We start from the raw sequence: 12446 nt of genomic DNA on the forward strand, positions 1-12446 counted from the left end.
TTACTCCTGACTCTGCATTCAGCAGTTAGTCCTGGTGGTGCTCGGGGGACTATGTGGAATGCCGGGGATCGAACCTGGGTCAGCCACATGCAAGGCAAATGCCCCACATGCTGTACTCCCACTATTGCTCTGTCCCAGAATGTGAATATTTCACTGGTGTGAGCACAGCTGACATTTTGACTTTTGAGGTTTTTGAGCCACACCAGTGGTGCTTGGGGGCTGTTCCCAGCCTGGCCTGGTGCCCTGGGGTCCATGCAGCCTGATACAGTGTCTACAGTGTCAGAGAGAGAGAGAGAGAGAGAGAGAGAGAGAGAGAGAGAGTGTGTAGGAGTCAAACTCCCAAGGCAAAACAGCCTTCACTCCTGTACCCTCAGGGTGTGTGTGTGTGTGTGTGTGTGTGTGCATGTGTGTGTGCAGAGGGGTCAAACTCCCAAGGCGACAACCTTCACTCCTGTACCCTCAGGGTGTGTGTGTGTGTGTGTGTGTGTGTGTGTGTGTGTGCATGTGTGTGCGTGCGTGTGCGCGCGGAGGGGTCAAACTCCCAAGGCGACAGCCTTCACTCCTGTACCTTCAGGGTGTGTGTGTGTGTGTGTGTGTGTGTGTGTGTGTGTGTGTGCGTGGAGGGGTCAAACTCCCAAGGCGACAACCTTCACTCCCGTGCCCTCTCCAGCCATCTCGGGGTGGGGGTGTGGGGTGGGAGTGGGCCGCACCTGCCTGTGCTCGGGCCGGGCCTGGCCGGGAGCCAGGGGAGCATTTGCCCTGCCCAGAGCCCCGCCCCCGTCAGCGGCTGTCCCGGGGCAGGCGGCTCCCAGCTGCTGGGCTGTCCCTGCCCCCGGCCTGGCCGGCTCCGGGTCCCGCGCGTGAGGCTTGCGCTGTCCGTCCCTCTGGGCTGACTCCCGCTATGACATGTTTCCTTGTTTTAACGTGGGTTTTTGTTGTCGCTTAGGCACACGACTGTGTTGGTGTTGGCATTTACGGTGCTGGCGGGCTGGGTTGCTTTACCTTGATCTGCACCAAAGAGCCCTCGCTTCATGCTCTTCTCACCTGTGCCTGCCTCGTCCCCTCCCTCCCACCCCCTGCCCCATCCTGCAGTTGTAAGCACTTGGCGCCCATTTCTGTCTTGGGTTTGGGGGATTAGGTTGGCTGTGTTTGGGTTTGGGCCAGGCTGAGCAATGCTCTGACGGGCTCCCAGCCCGGCTGTCAGGGCTTGGGGAACCGAGGGCTTCCTCCTGGCTCTGCTCAGGGGACGGTCCTGGCTGGGGAGCACCAGGGCGTGCGCCCCCCGCTTGCTTCCAGCCTGTCCTTACTTCGAGCTGCTCCTCATGCTTGCATGCTTGCTTGAAACCCAGGAGCACGTGGTCTGAGCACTGCCATAGGGAGCAGCACGTGGGGCTGAGGTGCTTTGACGGTGATTGAGGATACCGTGTAGACTGAAATATCTGCAAATGCTGCTTTTTAATTTGATTTATGTCTGATAGAAGCAAGGCACTGATTTCTCTGGCTTTATTTGCGGATAGCGCCTAGCGGTATCCCCAGTCAGTGATGAATGGGGGAGGGGTGGGGGTGTCAAGGTGGTCCGGGGGGCCTGGAGAGAGGGCACAGGGCCAGGGGTAAGTCCGGAGGACTGAGGGGCGGGACTGACACCTCCCCTGCACTCCCGTACCCGAAAGCGGTCATATAATAGGACCAGCTATAATGAAGACTTTTTTTTCTTTCTGGGCCAAGTCCAGACACCCGGCGATGCTCAGGGGTCCCTCCTGGCTCATGCACTCAGGAATTACTCCTACGGGTGCTCGGGGGACCATATGGGATGCTGGGAATCTTACCCAGGTCAGCCACGTGCAAGGCAAACGCCCTCCTCTCTGTGCCGACTTTCTCGGTGACGAGTCAGTCAATCCCGGTGATCTGTTTGAGAGCCGAGAGTAGATCCACACCGCAGAGTTTCTTGAGGTGACGAGGGTATGAGCTGGCCTTCCTGTGAGCCTCGTTTTCCGTTTGGCCCTCAGCCCTTGCCTCCTGTGTGAGGGGACCACCGAGGTGATGGCCAGGGGACTCCTGGCTCTGCGTGCAGGCCTCACTCTGGTCGACTGCGAGAAGCGTCCTCCAGCCTAACACGCTGGGCAGAGACTCAACTCAGGGTCATGTCACTCATGTCCCAGTAGAAGGTGGGAAACCCTCCGACCGATGTCATCCACCGGGACCAAGAAGCCCGGGTCTCTTCCCGGCCCTCTCTGACCACGGCTGGACTGGAGAATGTCACATGTTCTTGGATGAGGTGCTCACCCTGAGGTGCTCACATTGGGTGGGCCATTCTCTTGTGGTACCTACAAGGAAGAGGGTGATGAACATGTGATGCCAGGGATTACACCGGGGTGGTCCACATGCGAGGCCAGTGCCTTATCCCCTCGGTTATCTCTCTAGGCGGCATGACGTTTTCTAGCAAAACGTGTATACAGACATCACAGGGGCGATATTACCGATTTGCCCCAGATAGAAACAACTCACAGATGTCTTGTGACTCAAAAGAGCATTAATCATGGTCTGTTCCACATTGAAACATTATTAAGTAATAAGAAAATGAATTAACAAGGCAGACATGTAAAGAGAGGTCACCTAGGGCATGCCTCCATTTATTCCACTTATAAGCACCCCTCGTGGCCCCTGGGAATCTGGTCTCTGGCACCACAGGATCCCCTGAGCACTGTGGAGCCCCCCCCATCCAGCACCAGGCTGGCGGCAGCCCCCACGCTGGCCTCTGGTGCACGTGAACAGGTGCTGCCCGCCCGGAAGGGCATGGTGGGAACCGGCCCTGTGTGTTGTGGGTAGGGGGCTTCCAGGGAGCCTTGAACTTGGGCTTCATGGTCCTGAGAAGGATCTTTGTTGGGGGTAGTTAGATGCCTTTTACATAGAGCACAAAATTGATAGAAATTTTCTCATTACTCATCTGATTAGTGGCTTTTCCAGTTAATTCAGGAGGTGGAACTCGAGTGTGGGAAGGGATATCTGTGAGGATTGCTCTTCCCGGGGCCTGAGGGACGGCACGGTGGGTAGAGCGCTGGTCTTGCGTGCACGTGACCCAGGCTCGCCGTTCCCTGTGGTCCCCTGGGCACCGCCAGGAGTGATTCCTGCGTGCAGAGTTAGGAGTCACCCCTGAGCACTGCCAGCTGTGCCCCCCAAACAAAAACCGAAAATACAAAACAAATCCCCCCAAATTGCCCTTGTTTACCTGCTACCCACAGTACAAATTGACCTAGAAATAGGAAGAGAACAACTTACTCAATGTTTCCTTATTTTTTCCATTGAGTTTCTCGTTTCTGTGGAAACCAGAGGATATGGGAAGATAGACGGCAGACTTGAGTCAGGACCTTGATTTCATGTGTTTCCCCTCCCCCACACTACCAGGGCTCAGTTTTAGCTACTAAGATGACAGAACATTCCGGGTGGTCTGTGGGCTGACGGTGAGCACAGCCTGGGGAGGACGGGGAAGGGTCTGGCCGTCCCGGGGTCCAGGGGGCTGGTGCTGTGGGGTCAGCACGGGGACAGCTCCGCAGGCTTGGCGCCGCCCAGCATGTGTGTGCACGTGTGCGTGCATGTGCGCGTGCGTGTGTGTATGTGGTGCCAGGGTGACTGCCCTGCAGGTGAGCCTCGCCGAGCTCCACCCGCTCCAGCGGCCACACCTTGACCGCCACCCAGACCGGCCGTTTCCGGATCTAGGGGGCTTCTTTGCCCTGACGTAACTCGGATGCCGAGCATTCTCGGCCGGGAGCCTTTGGGATTGCTGCCAGCTGGCTCCGGGCTGGAGCCTCCAGCCCGACTGATGGGGGTGGGGACACGCGCAACCTGGAAGTGCTCCTGCTCGCGAGGCACGTGCTTTGGTGCTGGACGAGGAAGTGCCTTGGCTGAGTCTAGCTGCCGCAGTCACGGCTCTTCCAGGGCTGGGGGCAGAAGTGGCCCTGGATTCTACTTCTACTTTTCGCTCCCGGTTTCGGGCCACGCCCCGTGGGCGAGGGGCAGCAGGAGCACCACGCAGTGCTTGGAGCCACCCCGGGACCTCCCGTGGGAGAAGCAGAGCGGGCGCCCCGCCCTCTGGGCCCTCACGGCCCAGAACTCGCCTTTCACCCGCTGCTGGCACAGCCGGGAGCGCGGAGTGCTCGCTCCGCTTGGGTTTTGTAAGGTGCCAGGGTCGAGCTAGGGCCAGAGGATGGAAGGCATTTTTCTGAGGCGCAGGCACACCCAGTGATGCTCAGGGCCTCCTCCTGGCTCTGTGCTCAGGGGTCACTCCTGGCGGGCTCGGGGGCCCCATGGTATGAAACCCAGGTCTGCTGCGTGCAGGCAAGCGCCCTGCCTGCTGTACTCCCCAGCCCCGAGCTGCTTCACTTGCAGACAGATCTGGCACATTTGCACTTGTTCCTACACATGCATGTGTGTGTCTTTCCCACCACAAGGTGCCCTGGGGCTGCCACAGTGCCCGGGAATACGGTGCTCGGGCACCAGGCCATTCGGTGCTTGTACAGTGCTCGGAAGGCCCCTGCTCCGTCCTTGGCTTGGCCTTTTCCCTGGTGCCCAAGTGACCAGGAGGTGCTGAGTGTCACCCAGGCGGCCCCTCTTCACGGCCCTGACATGCGCCCACCGGGGTGCTTCACCGCACCGAGCCAGTCTGCTCTGAGTGTGCGGGTCATCGTTTCTGTTTGCTTTTGGTTTGAGGGTCACACCCAGCGGTGCTCGGGGGTTCCTCCTGGCTCTGCACTCTGGAATGACCCCTGGCAGTGCTCGGGGGACCCTGTGGGATGCCCTACCCGCTCTGCTGAAAATAACACTTAAACAAGTTTGGGTCACACTCGGCACTGTGTTGGGTTTCGCCTGGCTCTGCCCTTGGGAGTTACGCTCTTGTCAAGGCTCAGTCCTGGCATGTTTGTGGGACTCTGTGTGCCGGGGATGGAGCCACGTTTGGCCAGGGACAGAGCGAGGGTCTTCTCCCTGTCCCTTCATCTGCACGTCCAGATGATGCCAGGAAGTTTCTTCCCTCCCCATCCTCGCCAGGAGATGCCTCTGGCCCCCAGGGTTTGTTTGCTTTGGGCTACTCCCTGCAGTGCTCTGGCTTACTCTGGCTGTGCTCAGGGGTCACTCCTGACAGGCTCGGGGGACTCGAATGTGGAGCCGGGTCAGACTGGGTTGCTGCACGCAAGTCAAACCCGCTGCTGTCCCGTCCCTCCGGCCCAGGACTCCAGTGGAAAGCGGGAGTTCTCACCCTCCAGTGGCCCCTCTACGTTGCTGCTTTCCTTTCCCGACACCTTTTCCTACCGGGCAGCCACCGGCCCCCCAGGCTCACGCCGTGGTGTTCCCCTGCCATCCCATGTGTGCAGCTCACCCATGGGCACCTTGGCGTGAATGTCCCCGGTTCCACGAGGGGCCTTAGAACCTCCCATTAAAAAACATAGTTGAGGGGCTGGAGCGATAGCACAGCGGGTAGGGCATTTGCCTTGCACGCGGCCGACCCGGGTTCAAATCCCAGCATCCCATATGGTCCCCTGAGCACGGCCAGGGGAAATTCCTGAGTGCAGAGCCAGGAGTAACCCCTGTGCATCGCCAGGTGTGACCCAAAAAGCAAAACAAAAAAAAAATAAAATAAAAAAATAAAAAACATAGTTGAGGGGGCTGGAGTGATAGCACAGCGGGGAGGGCGTTTGCCTTGCACTCAGCCGACCCGGATTCGAATCCCAGCATCCCATATGGTCCCCTGAGCACCGCCAGGAGTAATTCCTGAGTGTAGAACCAGGAGTAACTCCTGTGCATCGCCGGGTGTGACCCAAAAAGCAAAAAAAAAAAAGAAAAAAAAGAAAAACATAGTTGAGGGGTCCGAGGGTGTTTGCCTTGCATGCAGCCAGGTTTGATCCCCAGCATCCCATATGGTCCCCTGAACACTGCCAGAAGTAGTTCCTGAGTATCACTGGGTGTGGAGCACACCCCCCCCCCCCCACAACAAAACAAAACACAGCCACAGCCATAATTGAATGGAGCTCTTTATCCCTTCTAGGGAAGTCTCTGCCTCAGTTGGGAGATGAGGGGCCGACTCCTCTCTGTCTCTCTCTCCCCCTCCCAAACTCCCTCACTTGTGCGGCTTCTGGGTAGGCACGGAGTCTGGGTGCCACACCCATATTCCCCCTACCTCTGGGCTCTGCCCCTCTCATTTAATTTGTAATCTGTTTGTTCTTTCGGCACTTTACCATCCTTGTTTGAAGTCTCACTTTGAAGTCAGAATTTCCATTCTGTCATTGGCTATAAAGTTCTCTCAGCTCTTTTATAACCTTCCATGGGTTTTTGCATTAAAACTTTACTTTTAGGCACTTTCTAATTAGTTCACGTAATTATTAGCTCGTTTGCTTTACTGTGTATGTCATAGAACAGACCATTTCTGCAAATTAAGTGTCTGGTAGTTCATAAAATTAGAGTCGGCTTCTTAAAATGTGAGTCCACTTATTTATACTGTAATTTATCTAACAGGTGCTGGAAAGAGAAAATGCCATAAAGGATTCTTTTAAAGTATGAGGTAAGATCAAATCTTTCAACTTAAAACAACTCACCACAAATTTATTTGTTTTAGTGGAAGCATTTTTTTTTATCAGGGCTGGATGTATTTTAGAATATAACTCTAATTACAGTTTGGTCACCTAACTTGTTTACTTCTTTGTGGTGCCGAGGATTAACCCTAGGGCCTCGCCTGCACAAGGCAGTGTGCTACCACTGAGTCACACCCGTTACGCTTATGGACTCTTCCTCTATGTAGAAAGTTTGGGGGGCCAGTCTGCGGAGGGGCACAGGCGGTGCTGGCTTCTGTGTCCCTCCATGAGCCCCACCCATCTCCCGCCTGGAGCTTTTTGCTTCCCCGCCTCCCAAGAAGTCATATAAATGTATTAAACGAAGTTGTGTTTTAATTGTGGAATTTCCTACCACATTAGCTTGGAAAAAAACAAAGGTGCTCATCGAGACTAGCTGACACTTTGCCGACAGCTTTCCATTTGGATGGCTGTGATTTAATTATGTGATTACTGAAGTCAGAATTGGCAACGGCACCTTTGGGTTATTAACGGTGGGACAAAGACTTGTAGTGGTGGGAGTGAACCCAGGTGTCCTCGCATACCTGCAAGCGTGCTGAGCTACAACCGTGGAACTGCATTTTAAATACTGTGTGTGTGTGTGTGTGTGTGTGTGTGTGTGTGTGTGTGTGTGTGTGTGTGTGTGTGTTTCTTTTTGGGTCATACCCGGTGATGCACAGAGGTTACTCCTGGCAGTGCTCAGGGGATCATAGGAGATGCTGGAAATTGAACCTGGGTTGGCCGCATGCAAGGCAAACGCCCTCCCCGCTGTGCTATCACCCCAGCCCCCTGCAGTTTAAGTACTGGAAATAGCCTGTTTGCTCCATGAGATTCTTATTTTCATATTTCATCCTTGAAGAGGCCTGTAGCCTCCGTGTCATGAAGAGTTTTGCTTATGCTTTTCTCTTTGCATCTTGTGGATTGAGGTCTGATATCAAGGCCTTTATTCCATTTTGATTTAACTTGCGCATGATATAAGAGGTCCGAGTACTTTTGGTTTTGGGCCCGTAGCTGACCAGCTCTCTCAGCACCATTTGTTGAGGCTTTCTCGCTCCACTTCATGTTTTTCGCTTTTTTAGAGGAGATGAACTGACCTTACCTGGGGGTCTGCCTCAGTATTCAGCTTTGTTCCACTGATCTCAGGGTCTGTCCCCAGTACTGTGCTGTTTAATCACCACCACTCCAGTACAGTTGGAGGCTGGGGAATGGGTGTGATGCTGCTTTTCCAAGGATTGCTTTAGTTACTCAGAAGACTTTACTGTTCTATCTGAATTCCAGGAGTGTCTGATCTATTTCTTTAAAAAATATAATGGGTCTCCTTTTAGGTACTGCATTGAATCTGTTCAGTGTTACGGGCAGTAGTGCCATTTTGATTACTTTTTTGGGGGCTCTACACCCAGTGATACTTCGGGGTTACTCATGGCTGTGCACTCAGGAATTACTTCTGGCATGTGGGAGACCAAATGGGATGCTGAGGATAAAACCAGAGTTGACCATGTCCAAGACAAAGGTTCTGCCCACTGTACCATCTATTCCTCCGGCCACCAGTTCATTGTATTAACCCTCCCAGTACAGGAGCCGGGGATGTGTTTCCATTTCCTTATGTCCTCTTATTTCTTGAAGTAGTGTGTTGTAGTTTTTTTTTATTTCTATTTATTTATTTATTTATTTATTTATTTATTTTTTTTTTTTTTTGCTTTTTGGGTCACACCCAGCAATGCTCAGGGATTACTCCTGGCTCTGCACTCAGGAATTACTCCTGGCGGTGCTCGAGGGACCATATGGGATGCCGGGGATTGAACCCGGGTCGGCCTCGTGCAAGGCAAACGCCCTACCCGCTGTGCTATCGCTCCGGCCCCTGTAGTTTTTTTTTAAATAGGTCTTTCACCTCTTTAGTTAAAATGATTACAGGATACTCAGTTTTCCGAGGAAAACTGTGAACAGGATTTTTAAAAAATCTTTTATGTGCATATAGGAAAGCCATGAACTTTTGCACTTTTGTCACCTGCCACTTTACTATACAAGCCTATCATTTTTAGCATCTTCTGTAGAGTCTTTAGGGTATCTGCAAATAGTGAGAGCTTGACTTCATCCTTTTTATCTGGTTGCCCTTGGTATTTTTTTCTTGCCTAACTGCTATGGCAAGTACTTCTAGTACTATGTTGAGTAGGAGTGGAGAGAGTAGGCAGCCTTGTCTTGTGCCTGATCTTAGAGAAAATCTGGTGGGCTTGGGGGACCATATGGGATGTGGAGGATTGAAATGTGCTCCCTCCCCCCCAGGGATGACGTTGTGGCTCTCTGGCTTCTCTGCCACCAGCCCAGGTTGGCTGCATGTGGGTTGAGTGCCATAACCATTGAACCATCTCTCCAGGTTGTAGTTTAAAAGTTGGTTTGTTTGAACTGTTTCATAGAATGTCTATGTGTAAACATACACATGGGCACTTTTTTGGGGGGTGGGTGTTGGGCCATACCCAGTAGTACTTAGGAGTTACTCCTGGCTCTGCACTCAGAAATCACTCTTGGTGGGCTATGGGGACCGTATGGATGCCAGGGGTGGAACACAGGTCAGCCAGGTGCAAGGGAAGCACCCTAACTCTGTAGTACTGCTCTGGCCCCCTGCGGGCACTGTTTTTTTTTTTTTTTTTAAACAAAAGAAGACCAGAATCTTTAAAATGCTGTTTTGGGCCAGAGCCATAGCACAGTGGGTCAGGCAATTGCTTTGCACGTGGTGAACTCAGAGTCAGCCCTTGGTTCCTCTGGTCCCTGAGGACTGTGAGGAGGAGCCACGGGTAGCCCCCGAGAACCGCCAGGTGTGGCCCCAGAACAAACAAAAAAGTAATAGTCTAAGTGAAAGGAAACCAGCTTTGGAATGAAAGACTTTTCCCAAGAGAAATTCAGATCTGGAATGATTTAGAACCTGCCTGTCCAAAGCTGTTATTTCACATGTGACTTAGCACTTGTATTTTAGCTGGTCAACTAATTAGACAAACTTTGGAAATCCCGTCTGAATGCAGAGTGGAGCAGGCCGATAGGACGCATTTTCCCGCGTAGCCGAAAGTGCGTGGGTCCTGCGGGGTCTGGCCTGAGCTGCCGGGAGGGGCCAGCAGGTGCCCGCTTGCCCGGCAGTCCCTGCTGCCTCTGTGTGCCGTGTCGGGGGAGGGTGGCCGTGCCTGTCCCCCGGGTGCCCCGGGCGGGACCCTCGGCACAGGTCACCCGTCAGGTGGCCGGCCCCGCTCTGCCGGCTGAAATGTGACTCTCCGGGGAGGACGCGGTGGCTGTGCGGCCCAGGCATACTTAAGCCCTCATTACCACCCGGCCGGGAGCTGACTTTGAACTCAAAATAGTAACTTTTAACCCGGGCTAGTGAGTAAGCGCTTCCGAATCCGAGAGCTGGAGTGTGAGTCGCAGATGTTCGCTCCTCCCTCCAGCTGTCACCCACCCCGAGGTTCCTCCTTCCCCGGGAACCCGCCACTTGCGCTGGGCAGAGCCTGCATTGGAGGGCGGCTCTGCTGGAGGTTGAACTCGCTCTCAGAGTCGGGGCCATTTGGCTGGCTTTGGGGGTCACACCCAAGCGCTGCTCTGGGGCTGCTCTCAGGGGCCAGGGGGTGTCCACGCGGTGCCAGGAACGGAACCCAGGATTGCTGCCTGCGGAGCCGGGCCCCGGCGCACTGCAGACGCGCTGGCCCCAGAGCCAGGTCACGGCAATGGACAGGACAGTCTAAGCCATCACTTAGGAAACATAATGACGGCCAGTGAAAGGACAGCGGCTGGCCAAAGGTTGGCTCCCGGACCCTGCCAGGAGTGACCCCTGAGCACTGCTGAGTGTGCCCCCCCCCCACGTAATAATAACCGGTTGAGTTTATTAACCGGTTTATATTAACTTCAACATATAAAACTTGCGAAAAATGTAAGATAAACTTTTGTTGGTAAGATAAACTTTTGTTGGTAAGATAATTCTCCCAAGATTCATAAATGAATTTAACCTTTCGTTTTACTGTTCTAGTCTCATTTTGTGTTTAACTTTTAGCAGAGCCTGGCATTTTATGTAACAAGTCTCACAGTGGAGACGTTATTGGTGCCCGCTCGAGCAAATCAGTGAACAACAGGACAACAGTGCCATAGTGCAGTGCTGCAGAGTTTGAAATATGTTTCTATTTGAATGTAATTCAGATGTATTGAGAGGGAATATTGTTTTTTAAATGGGATATTTTCAGTGAATAAATATGGTCCCAAGTTAGGAACATTTAAAATGTTTTCTTCAGAATCATTTTTATTTTTTCTTTTTGGGTCACACCCGGTGATGCACAGGGGTTACTCCTGGCTTTGTACTCAGGAATTACTCCTAGTGGTGCTCAGGGGACCATATGGGATGCTGGGAATTGAACCCAGGTCAGCCACATGCAAGGCAAACGCTCTACTTGCTGTGCTATTGCTCCAGCCCCCAGAATCTCTTATAACAGTAATTGTCAGACTTTATTCACCTTCCTTTGAGCTTCCCATGGCGGGTCTAGTTTTGTATCTGTGTGTGTATGGGTTTAGATTTTTATTTTTTTGGGTCATACCCGGCAATGCACAGGGGTTACTCCTGGTTCGACACTCAGGAATTACTCCTGGCGGTGCTCAGGGGACCATATGGGATGCTGGGATTCAAACCCGGGTCGGCCGCATGCAAGGCAAACGCTCTACTTGCTATCGCTCCAGCCCCCAGAATCTCTTATAACAGTAATTGTCAGACTTATAAACCTTCCTTTGAGCTTCCCATGGCGGGTCTAGTTTTGTTATGTGTATCTGTGTGCGTATGGGTTTAGATTTTTAAATCTAGGCCCATGAGATGTTACCAACTCCCTTCTATTCCCACCTGAAATTCTTCTACCTTCACTCTTTCAGTCCATCATCATTCATTAGCTTTGCAGAATGAGTTGCTTTTTCAAACCAGAGTCTTCTAGATTGTTTGCCAAAAGGGGTCTTTAAGGCCCAACAATACACTGCTTGTTGCATTTACAGACGGGAAAGTAGAGGCATGGGGGCGCAGAAGACCCCTGGCTCCAGCTGGACACCGGATACTCACATGCTAACAGTAGTCAGTATTCTCGGAAGTAGATGCCGGGCGCTTCCCAGAGATGGTCTTGAATCCTCCCTTTGCCTCCATTCTTGTCACTGTTAGTATCATCCCCACTTCTCGAGAAGGACGCCAGAATACAGGATGAAGTGCTCTCCTGTGTTTGAGTTATCATGAGCATCTGCACATTTGTGAATAAGTAGAGCAGAGCATTTTGACTGTAAGTGCGTGCCTGCCTTTCTGCTTCTGCCTCTCACCCTCCTCGCCCTGTTTCCCTTTGGCTCCTCCTCGGTGAGGCTTTTCACCTCTGCCCATTCTTCCTTGCCCATCCGCCTCTATCACGCCTCCCCCCGGAGCCAGGAGCATGGCTTGCGTGCAGCCGACCCTGCTTCCACCCCTGTTACCACAGGGTCGCCCAGTACGCTCAGGCGGCCCCAGGAATGACCCCGCCAACATGCTGCTAGGTGGGCACACGCGACGCCGAGTGGCCTGGGTGATCCTGAGCTGCTGGCTGCGGGTGGAGACGCCACAGTGCCCGGTGCCCCTCGGAAGCCCCGCTCGCCACCCCGGTGGCAGGGAAACCGGAACGTGAATGAACCAGAACTGGACGGGGGGGCGGGGTTTTGATCATTTTGTTGTTGTTGTTTGTTTTGCTTTTTGGGCCACATCCAGTGATGCTCTGGGGTTTCTCCTGGTTCTGCACTTGGGAATTACTCCTGGCAGTGCTCAGGGACCCAATGGGATGCTGGGGCCCGAACCCGGGTTGGCCGCGTGCAAGGCAAACGCCCTCCCCA

At 53.4% G+C, this 12446-nt stretch overlaps 1 protein-coding gene across 3 annotated transcripts in view; it reads left to right on the forward strand.

Annotated features, from left to right (window-relative positions):
- Positions 1-12446, forward strand: part of TET2 (tet methylcytosine dioxygenase 2) — a 70263-nt gene that overhangs the window by 3203 nt on the left and 54614 nt on the right. Inside the window, exon 2 of one of the 3 annotated variants that reach the window (XM_055141969.1) lies at positions 6502-6547. The exons of the other annotated variants lie outside the window; for them this stretch is intronic. The gene's annotated coding sequence lies outside the window, so the exon portion shown is untranslated. The remainder of the gene's footprint in view (positions 1-6501; positions 6548-12446) is intronic. 3 annotated transcript variants of the gene reach the window in all.

Source organism: Sorex araneus, chromosome 6 (genome assembly GCF_027595985.1).
Source record: "Sorex araneus isolate mSorAra2 chromosome 6, mSorAra2.pri, whole genome shotgun sequence".
Lineage (NCBI taxonomy): Eukaryota > Metazoa > Chordata > Mammalia > Eulipotyphla > Soricidae > Sorex > Sorex araneus.